This window comes from Cydia fagiglandana, chromosome Z (genome assembly GCF_963556715.1).
Source record: "Cydia fagiglandana chromosome Z, ilCydFagi1.1, whole genome shotgun sequence".
Taxonomy (NCBI): Eukaryota; Metazoa; Arthropoda; class Insecta; order Lepidoptera; family Tortricidae; genus Cydia; species Cydia fagiglandana.
The window spans coordinates 10,821,442-10,843,726 of NC_085959.1; the positions used below are offsets into that span (position 1 = coordinate 10,821,442).

General features: G+C 36.4%; 1 protein-coding gene across 2 annotated transcripts in view; it reads right to left on the minus strand.

Annotated features, from left to right (window-relative positions):
* Nucleotides 1–22,285, minus strand: part of LOC134678311 (UNC93-like protein) — a 118,176-nt gene that overhangs the window by 55,395 nt on the left and 40,496 nt on the right. The gene's annotated exons all lie outside the window — the stretch shown is intronic.

Consider the following 22,285-nt stretch of genomic DNA (forward strand, 5'->3'; position numbering starts at 1 on the left):
CTAGATTTATACATACTAACCCCCTTATTCATAAAACTTTACGCGCCGCGCGCGCGTTAAATTATGTTTTATCCCTTTCTAACAAATAGTAAGTAAAAATGGCAGATAAGGGCAAACGATTATTAATTAGCTAATTGAGGTTTGTAGCGCGTTTATAAATAAGGGGGTTAATGTTTAAATAAATTTCTGAATATAGTGTAGCTAATTCGCACAGCGGGTTAACCACTAAAATAATAATTTTACTTACTCATACCGTGTGATAAATTAATAATGTAGGCCCTTGTACAGTCGCCATCAGATATATCGGAGCGGCCAAGGTGTTCACAATATCTGAACAAGCACTCTAACGCCTTGACAATAGAGGCGTGCTCAGATATTTGTGAGCACCTTGGCCGGTCCGATATATCTGATGGCGACTGTACAGTCAGCATCAAATAGATAGCGACCGCCAAAGTGACCAAATGTATACCGATTACCGTGTGACATTGTTACCATATGTAAATAATTATAATACATGTACCTGATATTATTTCAAATATAATGATATATATATTCGCAGAAGCATAAATATTCCCTACTTAGTAATAAAAGCAAAAAAGAAATATTTCACTATACATACGGAATAAGAGCTACCCCACCTACGTGCCAATAGATTGGTTGTCAAACAATACTTATCATTTGGTTAACTTATCACTTTTTAACGGTAATAATCTATTAGTTTTACTTCGTAATCTGCAGGCTATTATTTACTCATCGAAACATGTCCTAACTGTTGACTAAGCCTTGCAATGTTAACAATCACACCGAAACGAAATGCAGAATAGCCGCCAAAAAGTATTTAACTGATTAGTCATTGAAACAATATGGTCAGACAAATATTCCTCTGCTCTCTCCTCTAAAATATCATATTGATATTCCAAATACCTGTCTATCAATTCAGGTGTAGACAGTTGGTTAAAGACTTTATGTCACTATGAATCATTATGAAAAACCCATTGGCAACACAGTAAGTATGTACAGTATGCAATTCATAATCAGAGAGTATACGGGCTTGTTTAAATACATACCCATGTATTTTGACAAGTGCGTTAAAACTCGTCATTATTTTTCCATCACTCAAAGCGCTCACTAGATGACCTTAGTTACTATGCTGAGCAAAGATCAATGGGTAAGCCAAATTAAATATGTGGGTCAGAGTCAGAGATCTCAATAGATGGCACCATCATAGTAATAGTAAGAATGATTGACGCACAGCTTTTATTATTAAATTTTTGATGGTAAAATAATTAAACATTAACACGGTGGTTAATATTTACACGGTAAGACCTGCTGGTTTACTCAAATGTAAATAAACGAATACCTACTCGTATAGGATATCACGACGCAGAAACCATAAAACAACTATAAATTTCTCGAAGTAGTTAAATTATTACGAAATGTGATGAAATGAGTAGGTTTTATTGTAAAGCGTTGAAAATTGTTTCAAGAAAACTAGATTAGTTTATTTTTCTGGAAAATCCTAAAGTAATTGTTTTTATGTTTCTATAAATGTGTGTATTGTAATACAAGATGCTATGGACTTAAAATGGAAATAACACAATGACGGTTCTTCAAGAACATTACCTATATTGCACACTTTTACCCACTAAAAGAGTGTGAAAAGCTTTAAATCGGGGGGCACGGCAGTGCCCCCGCCAAGTCGAGCGCGAAGCAAACACTGCCGTACCATCCTTTACTGGAACCATTTCGCCGCATTTTCAGGCCCCTATTTGAGAACCTCTGGATAAGACCAGAACGCAGAAATTTTGGTCATCCAGTAAGCTATAATCACATACTTAAAATCCAAAATTTCAAGTCTGTAGGTCATTTAGTTCCGAAGTTAAGCGAAAGCAAAGTTTCGCATTTATGAAACTCACTCATGATCATCAGAATAGAACTAGTACTTCCCATAAACTCAGAGAGCTGAAATTTGGTACAGAGTTAGGGTTTAATGGCCACATAAAGGGAAAACCTAAAAATATTGCAATATCAGTCACGTTTTAAAGATCTAAGAACTGCATAAGTAAGTTTGTAATCCCATATAAATATATGATATTACAAAGTTACTGTTGCAGTTCCTACAAATAGTAGGTAAAGTAAAGGTACACTACGATGTACGATGTGAGTATGAATGAAGATATGTTTAGTTATGATATGTGTATACATAGTATGGGTATGAGTACCCGAAAAGAAGGACTGCCTACAAAAAGAGATGAGATCCCATCAAAAACATTACATGTAAAAAGGTGCAAGTCTCGCAACGATTTTACTACAAAAAAGTTTTGAGATGTAATGTGAAACCAAGTCGGTTATTTTAATCAGTGCCAGGGGGTGTTAAAACCGTATCAATAAGATATCTTTAATTTGTAATACGTATAATGACTTGGCCATCGCACGGCTGCATAATGACAAAAGGATCATCGTCACCTATTAAAAATAATTCTAATTGAACATAACGCTAGCGCTAATTGCAGTTTGAGCATTACACATATTTACGAGTACGGTACGAGTAAAGCATTATGTGCGATTGCCAAGTCATTATGATGATTAGTGACGGATTACTGATTATTATTTAATTATTAGATTTAATGAATGGGCAATACGAAAAACTGTTGCTACTGTACAAGAATCAGAACCGGAAAAAAAGAAAAGAAAGATTTGTAATAATAAAAAAACTACTCCTAAAAAGAAAAAAAATGTGTTAAATAAGAAAATCTAATAAAATAAATCAATATGCCCACGTTTCTACAAAAAGAAGTGAAATCCCACCAAAAACATTCTGTAAAAAACTAGCCAAGTCTCGATGGAGCTGCTTGTTTATCTCTAAAAAGTAATGAAATCTAGACAAAGTCGTGCCAAGTCTAAGGTTCCTTACTGCGATTTCTTTATTATTATAGTTAATGTTGTGTGACTTGGCCGTTGAAGGGTACACAAGGGTACAAAACCAGGTGCTCCATGACACCATTGCACCAATCTGTCGCCAGAACCGCTACCCATTGACGATGGAAAATTGCCACTTGGAAAACGTTGATTCAATAACCAGTCAATTGTGACTTGATAAAGCTGTGTATTTCAATAATACTTATGTATGGGCGAGCCTGAAACAAACACTTCTTTTTGGTGCAATGGCAGATTGGTGCAATGGTGTCATGGAGCACCTGGTTTTGTACCCTTGTGTACCCTTCAACGGCCAAGTCACACAACATTAACTATAATAATAAAGAAATCGCAGTAAGGAACCTTAGACTTGGCACGACTTTGTCTAGATTTCATTACTTTTTAGAGATAAACAAGCAGCTCCATCGAGACTTGGCTAGTTTTTTACAGAATGTTTTTGGTGGGATATACTTGATAGTACCTACCTACTCCCAAAACGTATGATTACATTGCTGGGCTGGGCGGAATCCAAGTCAGACAGTCGTGTAAAAAAACAGAATGGGATAATAAATAAATAATTACCTAATTAATATTAAGGACCCTTTTTGAGCTTGCTGTAGGGCTAGGTCTAGTCTAGGAATATTATGTTTAACCTAGACCCACAGTAAGCTCCAAAAGGCTTATGTTTGTTGGTAGGTACTATAATAAATAGGTATAATAGATTGATATATTAGATAAATATTTAAATACTTATTATAGAAAACATGAATATCTCTTATGAGACACAATTGACACAAATATATGCTCTTAACAGGATTTGTACCCGGGACCTCCTGCTTCGTAGGCATGGTCATAGAGAAATAAATAAGCCTAGTGCTCACTCTGTAGGTACATCATTCCTCTAACCCGGGGTTAACCGGTTAAACCAGGAGTTGCCATGGTTAGGGCTTGTGCACAAATCACACGAGGTCCAATGGGGGGAGGGGGGTCACGAAAAAATCACGATAGATCACGTTGGGGGAGGGGGGTATAAAGGAAACCTCACGTGTATTTTTCTACAGTGAACGAAACTAAGAAAAAAAAACCTACCACATAAGTAGATACTTTTTCTTGGTTTCTTTAAACATAGATCTTCACTCTGCAAAATAGAGAGTCTATTTGACGAAAATATAAACACGATTTTCTATATACAAGACTATTTATCTTAAAATTAGGTCGTATGAAAAAATTTCAAAAAAATACACGTGGGGTTGTGTGGGGGGAGGGGGGTAGCCAAAAACCTCACCAAATGTCACCAAGGGGGAGGGGGGGTCAAAGAATAGCCGAAAACACCTCGCGTGATTTGTGCACCACCCCTTACCATACAATTTGACACTAGGTTAATATTTTAACCGCATAACCCCGGGTTAGTTGAATGGTGCATGTGGGCCTTATTATTTTCGTAGTCGACATCTAGCGCCAAGTAGCGGATTTAACAGTAGGTACCTACTGCTACTTCAAGTCTTGAATATAAGTCTAACTTTATTCCACTTTTCTATTGGCCCGTAACTATTTTGATAATTAGGTGTTAATTATGTGTTATCTTTATCTCTATGTAACCATGACGTTTTCCTTTGTAATAATTTGGCATTGTAAATTCGTATAGATTAGTATAGACTAATAATAAAAGGTAAAAAAAAAGGTATAATAATAACCTAGACTTAGCTCATGAGATTACCGCCATGTGGGATGTTGACTCGACGATCATTGTTCCGATAGTCGTGTCAGCGAACGGTCTCATAGCGAAGAGTCTCGACCAACACCTAGAGAGACTCTCGCTGGGTGGCTGGATCAAGGGTCTGATGCAGAAGGCGGTAATTTTGGACACGGCGCGTATAGTACGTCGGTTCCTCACTCTGCGGCCCTGACCTCCGGCAGCTAGGGCCCTGCCCCGCTGCCGGCGGCACCCTAGGTTAGGTTTTTTATAATGTGTTTATATGTATTTTTTATTGTTTTGTAATATTTTAATTTTTACTTTTATATTCATATTATAAATGACCTAGCCTAAGAAGAAAGATAAATAAAGAAAAAAAGGTATAATAATGTACATTGTAGTTGAATATTATGAAATAAATAAATCTGTATATTAATGAAGTTAAACCCATTAACGGAACAAGTACGGCACTAAGTTTGTCCTTGGTTCTCGACCTTAAGCAATCAATCGTACATTAACTACAACCATAAAATATTTATGCGATGGTTATCACAATGGCCGGTGACTACCGTGTTAATTCGCCGCACAAACATAATCGCTGATAGGTCATAAAATGCTCTAAGGATCCTGTTTTATTTCTCACGACAATTTAGTATATTTTTTTATCTCCTAAGGTCCGTAGAGGCGCAAGTACATTTTGTTTGACACGCTATGATAGCACTAATAACATCGGCCTTACATTTCAATTTCACTTTATGTTTGCTTTATTGACGGGCTTGCAAAGAATTGCAGGGTCAGTCTCGCATCTCTTGTGTATTTGTTTTCACCACACCAGTTGCACTTTGCTATCAGTAATTCACATGTAAAGCAAAGTAATCAAATGCAAAATTTGAGTTGTTTTCTTATGTTTGCTGGTAGGTACTTTTAAATGATGATTTCCTTATTTGTTTAATTAGGGTCGGCCCCAGTTATATCTGTATACTCGATAAATATAACCCTACACATTACCTACAGAATAAATATTTAGAAAAAATTGGAAGTAGATTTTACTCGTTATGAGCATATCAGTTTTTTATTTATAAGTTTATTTATAAGTCTATTTATATGATTATTTTAAGTTTTATATTCAATGTAGTTTAGTTTTATTATTGTTTAGTTTGTATTTTTTGTCTCAATAAAGTCCCCAATTACATTTTACTCCTACGATTTAAATGATGATTTTGGATGCTTAATATTTAATAACATTAATTTGAATCTGATTTGGTTTGATATTTTGTAAAACCTTATTTATAGTAGTTGGTAATGTGATGTAAACAAACTAATTGAATAATAAAGTCCGTAAGCGACATTTGTTACAGTAAATGAAATTGACTTCGGTACTTATTCACACACTTTGGAGTTTGGTCGTCACACGGAAATACCTTTCTCCTAACTGAACCGCTTACAGTAAATAACTGAAATAAATATGCGATTGCGCTTTCACACTAACGGCTCGATTCGGAAAATGAATTAGATTTCTACTAGACTTCAACAACTTACGATATGGATAATTTAAAGATATTTGTAAGATAGATATGTCAATTTTGACGTTTCCGCGATTCTGGAGGTCCTCTTGAACGATTTCGACAAGTTATGACTTAGATATGCAAGTCACATCTAGTCAATATCTAATGTAGATCTAGTTGATCTCTAAATCGTCTCTAGATCTTGTGATTATCTCGAAATCCGAATAGGCCTGTGAGTCTGAGTATATTAGTGTGACATAGCCAATAAGTGGTGGCCGTATTTACATAGTGGGCGAGTGATCTGAGGGCCTAGAGCAAAGTGTCGCCAACCAAGGCGAAACGCACAATGTCGAGTGGAGAACGTCACGTGTGATATTCGTCATGCTTCAGTTAATTCAGGTGATTTATATTTACTACATTGCGGGTGACATTTGTAGCAGAGAGCAACGATTGTACTGGCAATGTTTACATTTGCAACTTGCATTTTATAGGTAACGCATTTAGTTTTTCGGCTAAAGGATGACTCACGTTTGAACGGGCCGTCTCCGGGCCGGCGCTTCCGACGCTTAATTTTCTATGACATGACAGGCGATCACGTGCTGCTTTCCATAGAACACGATGCTTCGGAAGCTCCGGCCCGGACAAGGCCCGGTCTAACGTGCGTCATCCTTAAGTCTGTATTTTAAAGGGAAAAATAGTCAAGTCGGGAATTATCCCCTTTTCTTTTGATCTGATAATGTTTCTGAGTATGGAGCAGGCGGTACTGGATTGCTCTCCATATTCCTTTCAAAACACCCAAAACATTTTATTTTGTCAGGTTTAGTCATGATGTACCTACCTAATAATTTATCAATCAGATTTATTCATTCGCGCTAATGCAAATATAAATATGTGCATTTTTATTTCACGAAAGTCCAGGTCAGGTAGGTAGTAGGTATCAATTAAATCACCGGCCTGTAGAAATAAGTGTGGATGGGAAGAATTTTGGATGCTTCCAGCGTTTACAGTTGCATCGTATGGACCTCCCCCCCCCCCCCCCCCCATCGTATGGCATGTGTCCGAGTATGCAGTCAACGAGTCCGGAAAACCATGCGTCATCGTCATAGCAATCACCTCAGTTCCGCTTCTGATCTCCTACATAATATGTTTTATTTATACCTACTGCTCTTCTTCCGGTCATCTTTAAACTATTTATATATTACTATATTACTTGACATGTTTACGCAATTCTAGAAAACAAGCGTTAAGAGATAAGCAACAATCCGTACCTAAATATAAGAACAAAATAAACACGTGCAGAGTTTCAGGCAAAGGTTTAGGGAGGTATGTACGAGAGACACCTACGTGTCTAGGTGAATGGATGTTAATTGTTTTAATTTATTACCGCATTGTACGGTTTGTACGCTACATACCTACAACATAACCTAAGCTAAACTAAACTAACTTAACCTAAGTCTTCAAGCAATCGTTCCGCATGAAAATTCACTCATTCACCAAACTATTCACTTTTATACCTAACCCCGTAATAGTCAACACAATTTTTTACCACTTAATATAAAATATTTAGTTTTCATTTTACAATAAAAAATGTTTTTATATACAGGCTATATTTTGTATTAGTATAATAATAAAATAGTTAAAACCGTCTTTGGTATACATATATTTAGATTAATGTATGTTTTGTTGTGTCATATTTTACGCGAGATTAAATAAGTACGAGTTTGTACTTCACGATCCATTTGTTCTAAGGGGTCATCCATTAATTACGTCACACCAATTTCTAGGTTTTTTGACCCCTCCCCCCCCTTGTCACACTTGGTCACATTTGGCAAACCCCTCCCCCCCTAGTGTGACGTCACTTTTATCAAAATATTTTTGACGATATAAATATTAGTAATTTTATAACCCAAAACTGCTTAGGAAAGAAAATTAAACGATTAAAAACTATTTTCGTTTTAAAAACTTGTTATTTAAATGTACAGCGAACTAAATAATTTAAATAAATTTTCAGTTACTGATGAAGTTAAAGTGACGTCACAAAGTTTGTATCTCCCCCCTCCCCCATGTCACAATATGTCACATTTTCTTGACCCCCTCCCTCCCCCTAAACGTGTGACGTAATTAATGGATGACCCCTAAGCGATTGTGATATAGCATCATTTTTATACTAATTACACAACAGGGGCGCAAAGTAGTTTTAAGTCATTTGCTGTTTTTAATTTCGCGCAATTTGGAGGCCATATGTCCACTATGACTATTTACGGTTCAAAAACATGACATTGGTTGTCATTTAGTTATAATATGCCTAAGGTATAGGTTGGTTGTAGTTTCGCGTGTAATCATCAAAACAATTTAAATCAGGCTCCTGTAGCCTTCTCGAGAATAATACGGCATACGGCTATTAATGGAATGTTGTTTATATGTCAACATCGAATAGTGTCATTACATCCAAATAGTTTGGCCAAAAATGTTTGTATAGGTACTGAACAAATATTTGACAACTTGTAGGCCAAGGAGAAGAGAAGACTGTTAGGCTTGTTAGGGACGGTAGCGGGTTCAAGCACCTATAATAAAATAAAAAAACCGGCCAAGTGCGAGTCGGACTCGCGTTTCAAGGGTTCCGTACATTACTAAATTTTTACCAATATATTTTTTATATATGTGAAACGCGAGTGAATTGCCTTTAAAAAACCTGTAGGGGTCGGATCAAAAACTAAGTACTTGGTCCGACTCACGCTTGACTACATATTTATAATAGGTTTTTCTGTCATCTATAGGTAAAGACCTATTTTATGTATTTTTTTCAAAATTTTAGACCCAGTAGTTTCGGCGATAAAGGGGGAAGGGCGGGGGGGAGAATGGTCATTTCTTGCCTATTTTCTTGAATTACTTCTAAACTGTTTATTCTAAAATTATAAAAAAAAAATTTTGAGATTCTCACATTGAGCTCTATCATTTGATATGTAACACGATATAGTTAGAAAAACTTTATTTTTTGATTTTCTCATTTGCCCCCCAAAAGTGGCCCCCATGTATAAAATTCATTTGTTTACGTTACATGTCCCTCTTTGGGTCACAAACTTACATATGTGTACCAAATTTCAACTTAATTGGTCCAGTAGTTTCGGAGGAAATAGGCTGTGACAGACGGACAGACAGACAGACAGACAGACGCACGAGTGATCCTATAAGGGTTCCGTTTTTTTCCTTTTGAGGTACGGAACCCTAAAAAATAAACTTTGCAGCACGTGGACACCTCTCGCCCGTTATCCCTGTGGAGTGTACCTAATAATCAAGCGAACCCAGAATATTAGCTGCATTTTCCGTCAAAGCTACCATGAGTACCATGTATACTCAAGTGACACTTTCATAGCTTCGTAGCTCAGCTTGGATAATTTGTATGGAAACAAAGCTTAACTCTGATGTTAAAGCAGTGTAAGGGTATCACAATCTATCTAATACGTACCTTTAAACGAGCAATTCTTGTATATTTATATATATATATATATATAAATATATATATATTTATATATATACATATTTCGGCGATCTCGGAAACGGCTCTAACGATTTTGATGGAATTTGGTGTATGGGGGTTTTCGGGGCCGAATTTTTGAGTTTTTATATGTTTTACGAGCCAAGCTCGGTCTTCCAGATATTATTTATTTTATGCCGCCAATAGTTCTTGCCGGTCAGAAAAAGCTCGCAGTCCACGTCACAACGGCGATAAGAACGTCATTCGTTTCACACGCCCGCCATCAGCCGGTAAAGTAAGGTATGATTATGAAGTTTGAAATCACCAAACATTAATCGAAATATGTTCCTAGGTACTTTGTATTGTAGGTAAGTTTTCTTTTTAACTGTAATTAGTCTTTTTTTCTGTCTTTGTTTTTCCGAACTGAAAAACAAAGACAGGAAAAAAGGAGTTCTATGTATTTCTTATTTTTATTATAAATTTTAAATTACGGAGTTCTCAGTATTTTAATAAAATCAGGAATAAAAATTGTGTCTTGTATACCTAAACTATACTTAAGTATACCTACAAAAGTATTACTGAAAATCATTTAGGGCAGGTCTGTATTTTTCCCTTATTATAAAAGGTAGAATATAATACGAATAGGACACGTTTTTGTAAAGATTTCCGTTGTGACAAAAAGTTCGCGCGCATAACAAGTGTCTGCGTATTTCTTGGCGGGTTAATACTGTATTTAATTTTACGCTTCGCCTACCTCGCCAAACAGCTCTCAACAAGTTTTAAGTTTGAATTCGAAGCTCTACTAGCTACTTAATACTATGTTGTATGTCTATTTGGCCTTTATGTACGTACCCAATAAGCTGTAACTATAATTATCTAAATCTAAAATCTTAATCTATAGTAGGAAGTAGGAGCCTATTTCCTCATAGGTATGTATGCATAAAATCTTATCAAACTAAAAAAGCTTGATAAGATTTTTATGATCGGCTGATCGCGCTTACTATGTCGATAACTCATCCATCAAGGGTCCTACACGTACAACATAAAGCCTCCAAAGGTAGGTCCACACTAGTACGAGTAGATTACTAGTGTCAGAAATTGTTCGACCATCATAGGCCCGCAGGAAAAAACCAGTCGCTTACATATCTTTTGATTTTGCCTGAAGTTTGACATCGTTAAGTTTTAAATTTTTCAATTAATTTTAATTGAATATTTAACTAATTTACCAAATTAAAGGGCCGTTTGCACTGGGCCAATGTACAGCCACGCTCCGTGATTGTTGAGCCATTTAGGGTTCTAGCTAAATTGGACAATTGGACATTCCATACCGTAAGTATTGAAGAACTAATTTGCTAGGACCTTAATGGTTCAAGAATCACGGAGCAAGACTGTACCTATGCACAAGCCCATCACAGCAAATAAATAGTTAAGTCAGTCAGGCTAGTTTAAATAATTGTAGTTGTGTTTTGTACATAACCAAATTGCGGCCGTAAAAAGCCTGAGGTAATAAAAACCCGAGATTATTTGCGGCGTGGGGTCATCCCTAATTACCAAGAACAATAAACTTCGTTAATGCCATTATTTTGCGCACACGGCTCACAATCGATGGACGTAATTAATTTTCGAGAAGAAAAAATAGAAACAAAGCGTGGACTATTTGTTTCATCTTGTGTTCACGACTTATTTCTGATATGGCCAGGGACGACGGTTGCCTTTATTTAAGGTATCTTGAGCATTTATTTAAACTTATGATTTATGTATTTCTTATGCTTTATCCTTAAGCATGACCTGTATAAGGACAGCTAGAGCATTTGCATAGCATTAATTCACACGATTTATGGTGTCTACTACATTTCTAGACACGCCATAAAAACGGTTTTCATGTTATTAACCGTTTTTAAGTCATTGGGCAAGTGGCGACCTTTTACTATTAGGTGATGTCACAGAATAACTAACTAATAGTACTAGGTACAGAAGACTCACTCTCTAACAAAACGCGTCTGTTACGATCAGCACAGATATGGCCGCTAGGTGGCAACAGGGCCACGCGCGGCTTATGGCAAACCCCAAAATTGGTGTGGAACGGATGTACTTTTAGCTACCTATAGCAAAGCGACGAAATCACGCCTGGTGATGTGAAAATGTTTTGTTTAAAGTTTTCATATTGACTTTAACATTCTCTCATTGTCGCTAAAAAGTAATGTCGGTCGAGTGTTTAAACTTGACCCGAATGGCAGCGAAAGTGCGAACAAAAGGATAACCGAAATATGTACTAAAACAATATGAATATGTTAAAGACGAGTGTACCTACGGTTAGCGTTTGACACCTGTTTAGCTCTCACTCACAATACTTTTGAGTTTCACATAAAGTTGCTACTAATTTGCTAGGTAGATTACCAAATATAACTCTTTTAGATGCGCGTTTACGACTATTTGCCACAATCGTGTTATAAAAAATCTTCCTTTAGAGACGCAATGTTATTATTTTCAGCTTTTCAAACCATTATCACCAATTGTCTTCTATGAACAATTGTCGATTCACCATTTTTACAAGTTCAACAATAAAAAAATATTACAACAAAACACGGTGTCATAATCTTTCATCTTCCGATAGTAAATTTACGCGTAATTGAACTGGAAGGTTTTTACAGAGAAACGCCGAGGAAAACTGCGTCCTTGCGTGTTTGTCTTTACATAAAACGTGAATAAAATAGCAAATCTATGCAGAAAATATCTAAGGTTTCTTTTGGACCTATTTAAAAATAAAAAATAATACACTATACGAGTTATATCGGTAGCTTTCGTGGACCTCAAGGCTATGAACTTCTCAATAATTACAAGATTTAGTAGTAATTAATATAAAACCATTTTAATCCATGTAAGTATTTATTATTAAACATAATTTTGCGAATATCCAAAGAAATTATAGATTAATTTAATAAGATTAAGAATATAAACACATATCCTCTTACCACTTACTTGACCACTACCTACGCTATTAAATTTCTACTAAGATATTACAGCTCAAAAAAATAGGGAACATTAAGTGTTTTATGAACGTTACGTGAAAAGCACATCGTGAAAACAAACTGAGCGTCAGCGTGAACGAGATGGATACGCGTGCCCGGGACCGTAGCAGATACTATATTTTTGAATTTTAATTTGTTGTAAATTGTAACAAAAAAGTAATTAGTGAGTTCCTTCAAAAAAAAAAATTACCCAGATTTACGTGCTATTTGTGCATAAATTGTTAAAAAAAATGTAAAGTGCGGGTTAGACGTTCTAGATTTCTTTCAATCGAGCGATGGTAAAAAAATCATTATTCTAATCGATGAAGTCACTAGAGAAAATCCTCTAGATTGCTAATTAATTTTTGCCAACCGTAGGGTAAACTTACTAGTGCTCGACATGTAAATGCCCAATAGATGACATCTTGCTGTCGCCTCTATTGAAAGTGACTTAAGTTTCAAGATGAGATGACACTGGGACCGCGTCTAGCACCAGTACGTTGCAATTTTGCAAAAAATCTCTGAACCTACGGCACGTTTAAGACTTCTAGCGGTAAACTCATTTCATATGTTTATGTACATCTACAAACGTCAATTTATCTCATTCTAGATACTTACTACTACATTAGACGCTTAAATTAATGGGACGTATAATATACATAATATACACGCATATAATGCGTTTGGAGATTCCACCAAATTGACTTTACAACTGTCAGATTAAACAATCGCATTATTTTCAGCCCGTGGGAAAACGGCGTAGTCTACAAAAACTCGGGTGAACTGACGTCCGTTCTGTTGGAACATTCAAGATTCGAGGTGTTACAAAAAACGGAAATAATTTGCGTCCGGCGATATATTATTATATTGCGTATGGTACCTAAGTTGTCCACCTAATTATTTGCGAAAAGTAGACATTGATTTAGCCAATGCATTTTGGTCTCTAAATCAAAATTATATTATAGGTAATTATCATCATCTAAGCATTCTAAGGGGTCATCCATTAACTACGTCACACGAATTTCTAGGTTGTTTGACCCCTCCTTGTCACACTTGATCACATTTGACAACCCAGCCCCCCCCCCCCTCCCTAGTGTGACGTCACAGTTTTTCAACGCAATCGGCGAATCGAATTAAGTACCTATTATTAATATTGAGTCAAAATATTTTGGAAAAAGAAATATTAGTAATTTTATAACACATAACTGATTCAGAAAGAAAACTAAACGAATAAAAACGATTATCATTCCAGAAACTTACTATTTAACTGTAAAGCGATATTTTAAATACATTTTCGGTTGCTGATGAAGTTAAAGTGACGTCACAAAGTTTGCGACTCCCCCTTCCCCCTTGTCACAACATGTCACATTTTCTTGACCTGACCCTCTTCCTTCCCCTAAACGTGTGATGTAAGTAATGGATGACCCCTACATTCAAATTAGATGGGAATTTATTCCGATCACAATGACCTTGTACCTTTTAAAGATTAAAGAGAAACACGCCTTTCATTTTATTCAGAAAAAATAATGATATAACCTACTGCAATGTGAAGTTGATAGTTGAAACAATACCGTGGTCGTTAATTTGTCAACCGAATGTTATCATTAAAATTGTGTCAACAGATATTAAGTGTTTCTATATTACTACTACTTAATTGAAATGTTACGCATGTTGAAGTGACGTGAAACCCCCGGTTGTGTGACGTGCGATATGCGATGTCGCTGACGTCAACTTTCGCTCAAAAAAATTCTATGGGCCTTAACGGGTTGACATACCGTTATACCGTGTGTGGCCTGTAACACGAGCAAATAATTTAAACATAGATTGTACTCGTCAAACGGTGACACTTTTGTTCAACAACTTTTAAAAATTATGAAGTATTTAGACTCCCTATTTTTCATACAAAATAAATATTATCTTCAATGGACGCCATCCCTACGCCATATCATTGTGATTGACGTTACTTGTCACACCTTAAACATAACAAAATTCGCAATACATTGCGTCTTAGAATAAACTTTAAACTGTATTAAAAATCAAACCACAAGTTATTTTTAAAATTCGCTGAACAAATGTTGATCAGTATGAGGAGTACAGCCTACAGTTAAATTTTTTGCTCATATTACAGGCCACACCCGGATGTAAGTTTAAAATCTCATTGTAATTGTTTTAGTATCATTTTCCATTTACGGGAAGGTGGGGTAAGATTTTTAACATTATTAGGATTCCATACAAGTGATAGTCTTATCCCGGTATAGTCTTAGTCCACCATACTTTACCTGATTTCAAAAAATATCCACAGCACTCGTAGCCACACATTGGGAAATATAACAACACTTTTTCTGTTAAAGGAGAAACATTATAGGCCCATAATATGTATTGCTGTTTTCTATCTCACTCATCCCGTTTAGATAATGTTAAACGCCAGCACATGAGCTAATGAATTGCTAGCAAAAAAATCTTTGCTAATGTATCTCAGAGATTATACAGTCTTAACGATGAATGACGTCACCTAAATAAATTGCTCGGTCCACTAATTGATACGATCATTTGAAGAATCCGTTAAGAGACAAAAAATACTGACACGAGTTTTATTACTGTATTTCAGTCACGGTAGACATCACAAGTGCCGACAGGCCTTAAAGACAGTTGAGACACTTGAGACTTTGTGAATGTAAATAAATGGGTGCCTCCAGCGATATGAATTCAAGATTTGATATTACTCCTTTCGACAGTCCATTTCCAACGACAGCAGCACTACCATTCATTTTACTATGGAAATTGACAATAACACCGACGCGTTCGTACTATAAGTTTCGTTTCTTTTAGCATTAGAAAGAACTCCACAGAAGTAAGCGCACAGTTTTTATCAGGCTCTTTAATTGTTAATAATTATCGAATTATCTAATGTAGCACGGTCAATACATATAATTTACTTCAAGTTATTACCGCTAAAAGTGCCGGATTTGGAACCACAAGCTTACTTCTGCGAAGTTCTTTCTTATGCTAAAAAAACGAACTATAGTAGTGCAGCTGCGGTCAGAAATGGAATGTCCCTTAAAATTAAATACTTTTTGTTTACCTCTTTTGATGTAAGCTGATAGAGTTAGACCAAGAAATGTCTGCAACGATTTTGATAGCACATCACACAGTGCAAGTGTTATTTTATACGTCAAACTACACACTAACACTTGCACTGCGTATGCTATCAAAGTCGTTGAAGACTTTTCTTCGTCTAAATAACTCTATTTACTTTATTTCAAAGTCTATATAAACAAGTAATATAATTTGAATGTATGTGGTGTCGTTTGATTAGTCTCAATTGCAATCATTGAAGAAGTAAAATAAGAACTTTTTTCAAAGCCTTTAAATTTAAAAACTTCCATTTATGTAAATAATTTGTAGATTTCTAAATATCATATTTAATCTTCTACTTGTCAAATAACTAAGTACATAAATTGTGTCTAGTACACACACTACTGAATGCATACCGTGAGTTAGTCACCACGCTAATCATAACTTATAAGTAATTACAAGCAAACAAGCCGTCAAATAACGTGATAATTATTAATTACACGTAAGAGCGACAGACCGTGCCCAAATACGAATATCAAACAACTCTACCTATATCTTGTTTATTATAGTTTCATATAGGTTACATTTAGTTAATCGTGCAGTTAAAATAAGCAAATATAAATTTAACTGTCACAGTATGAGTTAATTAACCATAAAAAAGAAGAGATTAATTAAGTAGAGCATTTTGTTATTATGGTTATAGGCATTTGATTTTAATGATATAGGTATATACGCTATAGATTATATATTGATATATCTTTATAAAATCCATAAACCAATATTGTCTATTGTCTTTCTTTCCTGTCACGGAAAAATGGTACTTTGGATCTTTGTGGTGCTTGCGCGTAGCCGAAGTCAACACGTAGAGGGCCTTTTGACATTTTAATGAAATAAGAGGTACACCGAGCGGATGCTGCCCTTGCCCGTGTCATGGGACGCACGCAGAGGTAGCACCCACCGGGGTGTAAGGACTATTGAGAGTTGATGGAATCTAAAATGAACTATAGTCCGTTTTTTTTAGCATTAGAAAGAACTTCGCAGAAGTAAGCGTGTGGTTCCAAATCCAGCACTTTTAGCGGTAATAATTTGAAGTAAATTATATGTATTGACTATGTTACATTAGATAATTCAATAATTATTAACAATTAAAGAGCCTAATAAAAACTGCACTCTTGCTTCTGTGGAGTTCTTTCTCATGCAAAAAAACGAACTATAGGTTATTGGGTGAAAGGCCATCCCTTCCCACTAAGTACACTATGGGATAAAAAAAAATCCTATTGTGTTTTTTATCTTTACTATAATCCAACCCGTTATTACCCCATAGTTAATTAAAATCAGTACCTATGACCTGCATAGCTGTACCTACATTTATGAAGATTTTATCTAATTCTGATTTTATCTGCAATAATTGCAATAAAGATCTTCTTCTTCTTCTTCCTCGCGTTATCCCGGCATTTCGCCACGGCTCATGAGAGCCTGGGGTCCGCTTGACAACTAATCCCATGATTTGACGTAGGCACTAGTTTTTACGAAAGCGACTGCCATCTGACCTTCCAACCCAGAGGGTAAACTAGGCCTTATTGGGATTTAGTCCGGTTTCCTCACGATGTTTTCCTTCACCGAAAAGCGACTGGTAAATATCAAATGATATTTCGTACATAAGTTCCGAAAAACTTCTTGGTACGAGCCGGGGTTTGAACCCGCGACCTCCAGATTGCAAGTCGCACGCTCTCACCGCTAGGCCACCAGCGCTTCAATAATTGCAATAAAGATGTTGCCTCTATATGAATTTTATTGTTACCGTAAATGCGGAGAGTAATTACAAGAGGGCTTATTTTTGTATGGTTTTAATAGAGAAATAAGCCCTTTTGTAAAGACACCCTTCAAATGTAGTTACAACTAGAATTGCCATCGCAATCCAGCGCGGGAACGCTGCCTGTGTGTTGGGCACCCTCCCGAAGGCACCAAATTTTGATAGGTATTTTTATATTTTAGTTTTCGTTATTTTAATTGTAGTTTTAGTTTTATATTCCTGTTTATGTTTTTAGTAATTTAAAATATTAATAAATTTCCTTTCTAACTTTATATAACTCAAATATAATTCAATAAAACTAGTAAGTATTTAATTTTATAAATATATTGTCGTTAAACATTTTTGTTTACTCTGATACCGATCGTTACCCAAAGTCGCAATCGAACTCGATTAAATTGTGTCAATGTTACAGCACTTGCTTTTGATAAGGTACAATCGAATTTTACACTTAAGGATCGCGTCTGTATCTAAGTTTAATAGTCTTGTTCACAAGGTAAATGTTTTTTACGCGCGCGAGCGGTGCGCGGGGAAGTGAAAGTCGTACAGGATCGGAGCCAACTCCACTTTACTTATAAAAGGTCGTACGTCACAGTGCGAGCCGTCTGCTTATACTGCGTTTGGAGCACGTACAAAGGTACTACCACCGGCTCCTTAAAGCCGACAGCAAAGGCAGTGCGGCCGCAGTACGCTAAACTATAAATGACTCTTGTTTTCATGTACCAGCTTAAAACCTTTGGGGCAAAATTAATAACAGACATTTATGGCGTACGACCCGAACTTTAAAATATGTCAAATATTACGTCTGGATACGATATGGATTAATTCATCCATACAGTATCTCGACGTAATATTTGAATGTTAAAGTTCGAATCGGGAGTAACATACTTTGTTTAAATATAACCATAACCTTCATGCTTTACAGGCGATATTATATAACTTACCTAAAATGCAAGCAATGTCTCCTGTTTCGCCATTTTAATTATCCTTAAGACACACATTATTTTGTACATGAACAGTTTTGTATATAAAAGGTAAGTATATAGTAGAACCTTTAAGGGTCAAACATATTTTATAAAAAGGTCACTTCTTTGGACAATACAATTAAAGTTAACGACTCTAGTACATATATATTCCGTTTTTCTTATTCGAGTCTCATGTAACGAAAAATGTATCCCTCCTGTAAGGGGTCAGTGTAAAAAATTAGCTTTAGATTCTCTTCGAAATTCAAAGGAAATTCAAAGGTGTATGTGAAGTCCCCATTCCGCATTGGGCTAGCGAGGGGACTATAGCCCAATCCCTATTGCGCATGAGAGGAAGCCTGTGCCCAGCAGTCGGACGCGTACCTATAGGCTGACTTATTATTTTTACAAAAATGCTTTAGGTTCATAGGTATATGTAAACCAAGTAGTTAAAAGCTCAATCCATAATAGGCAATCATGTTTTATTGTGCATGTTATTTGACTCGAATCAGTCACATTAAATTAAAAAAATAAACTGTCCACCTCGAAATGGATATAAATACACACATAAAATATGTAGGAATGTATGCCACAATTTCTTGTGGCTTGGACGGCCTCTTAATTTGGTCTTGCGATTGCCGATTAGGTATGTTTACGAACTTATTTACACTATGAGCACTCATAGCTTACAAAGTTTTTATTTTCTTTTACATGCTTTTTATTAGTTTTTTATTAACTTGCAATGGACCTATGTACTTATCTAAATCTATTTATCTAATACCTTTAAACGAGAAATTCTTGTATATTAATTTATTTATATATTTCGGGTAGGGTTTGCAATCCGGATCCGAAATGTATGAAATTATCCGGATCTGCATCCGGATCCGCGGATTTTCCCATACATTTCGGATCCGTCGTGCAAACCCTAGTTAATTTCGGGGATCACGGAAACTGCTCTAACGAGTTCGATGAAACTTTGTATATGGGAGTTTTAGGGGGCGAGGAATCGATCTAACTAGGTTTTATCTCTGGGAAAACGCACATTTTTGAGTTTTTATATGCTTTACCGAGCAAAGCTCGGTCTCCCAGATATTATGTAGGTGCCTATGTTTGTACGCGTCAAATCTTGCAAGATTGAGCCACTTCCCGAGTTCCAATGAAGCTGAAAATTTGCATATTATGGTACCATCAAGCTGAACTGATGATGGAGACAGAAGGTGGCCATAGGAACTGTAATAAAACAAAGCAACCTATTTAATTGTGTTTTGGGTTTTTAGAAATGTATAGGCACGGATATATTCGAGATCATTTTGAACATCATTTTTGTATCTTAATATTTTATGCAATTTGCCAAGTAATAATAAAATTAATTACACAAAATACGACTGGAAAAACCAGATATGTTCTCAGTGAACAAACATACTAGCAAAGAAAAAAGGATTTCGCAACCTCATTCACTATTTAAAATGTGCTGCGACATCAAAATGCGTCAGCGACCAATTACTTAGATGTCTTCCGGAGCTGTTAACATGCAGAGCTAATCGTTAGTGCATTGTGGCTTTTTTTAAAAGAAGTGCCGGCGGAATCCAGGAGTCGAGGGGGGAGGTCGGGAAGGAAGGAGGGGATGGAAGATATTATTGCCGTTAGTGAAATTATATTGTGTTTAAGTATCTCATGTGAGGTTCCTCGTAGAATACAGTCTTAGTGTTGTTTTCAGCAATCTCACTTATTAGTACATACCCACACGTATAAGCACCTAACGCTACAGGCATGTAGGAAAAGATATATGGGACATGCTAATATGATTGATTATATATATTATTTCTAGGATCGGCGAGCGAGCTACTGAGAAGCTCTGTAATTTCAAGAATCCGTAGGATATGGTAACTGTTTTCCATTAGGCGGGGAATACGCATGTTTTACTATATATATATATAGTAAAACATGCGTCAACAATAGCGTCCTGGTTTCAATAGCGTGGTGGTTTTAAATATTTTGAGATGAATTTTCACTTTAATTAATCATAGTTATCGAACAGAAGGAAAATTCGTAGAATATTTTCAAGTTTTATACGTCGTGAGTAGGAGGTAGCATCTTGGGATTATCGTATTATTAGCCGAGGAGGATATATTGAAGATATCATCTCGCTGCATATAATTGCTGCATAGATTGCTGTCTGATAATGACGATGTTCGTATGCATGGATATTTTCTGCTTTACATTTTGTATCGTTAAGGATGAACGGTATATATCGCTATATGTGTATTAGGACGGTAAACAAGAATTTGCGATCGAGATCAAGTGTGAATTGAAGCCCGAAGTCGAAGTCGAGGGCTTAATTAACTCAAGTTCGAGATTCCTGTACCGACCGCGGCTTACAGAATGTTTTTATTCACACTTGTAAGGAAAAAGAAATTAAAAAAAAACATCCGCCTAAATTCGTACGTATGGCATTGAAGCCCTGGGTCGAAATTTGATATTTGCGGACCGCATCGCCTACCAAGTGTGATTAAAATAATATTTTAAAACCAACTTTGGTCTCACCAAAATTACAAATCTTATCGTAGGCCAAACAAGGAGTCTACAGGATTTAGATGCTATATTTTTTCGCAATGTGGTCACACGATATACATAGTGGTGTGCATGATAAGCTGCATCTTGTCATGACACGTTCATTAAGCGGAGCTATAGATGTTACGGCTGACGTTAAATGACAAATTTTTTTTGCAATCAAAGGTAAACAACTCGAGGGTGCTCGCCGTGCATCACAACGAGGGTCCTAAATGACCTCTACAGGCTTACCATGTCATATTAATTATATTGACTAAGTACATTCTTATTCCGCGAAGAGGTAAATGGCGTTTAAACAGGGCTATTATACGTTATCTGAATGTAGCCATCTACGCCGGGGGTACTAATTCATGAGCCCGTAGCATCCGGCACTAGATGTGACAAGAATGAGCGAGATAAGCGTCTTCCTCTGTTCTTCCGTCGAAGGCCCCGTCCATAGAGTAGGAATCTAGACCGAGTTTAGAGCAATTATTTCATGCAACCGATGATGCCAAAAACGCGGGGGTGCGCGGGACGAGGTGAGCGAAGTCCCGTGCCGTGATTGGTCCGTTCAAAGACACGGACGTCACACTCTCTGCCGTATTCGAACTTTAAGATACGTCAATTAATAGATCTCGAAACGATATGGATTAGATATGTCAGTGTCAAAAGTGGTGTTTTTGTTTGAAGAAACGTCACATTTGTCACTGACATATCTAATCCATATCTTTTCTAGATCTATTAACTGACGTATCTTAAAGTTGGAATCGGGCCAAAAGACACTTTCGAATCGAACATGGAGTAAAATTACCGTATGCGTGGTAGAGGGGGTAGCGCGACTATGCTCAGTCTGGAGGATGTTTTGTCTGTGGCCCCGTCACACAATATAATGTAGATACAATGTGCTTGGACAGCAGAGGGCTTACCGCGAACCACGTTCGACGTGTTGCCTCCCTGTCACACTTACGTACGAATTTACAAGTGCGACAGAGAGGCAACATGTCGAACGTGGTTCGCGGTAGGCCCCCAGGACAGCTATAGTGGAGCCGTTAGCCACGTACAGATGTAGTGCATAATTGTTTTCCATCGTATTTTCTCGGAAACGTTCGTATTTGTCATGCTACTTCAGTCGAGACTGACTGAAATAGCAAGACACGTTCGTACGTTTCCGTGATGTAACGGCGGAGAATAATTAGGCGCTGCATCTGTGTATGAATTTTATCGACAAGTCACCCCCGATTAAAGTTTTATGACGCTAAACACGGGCGCACTTAGTAAATTAATTAACCAT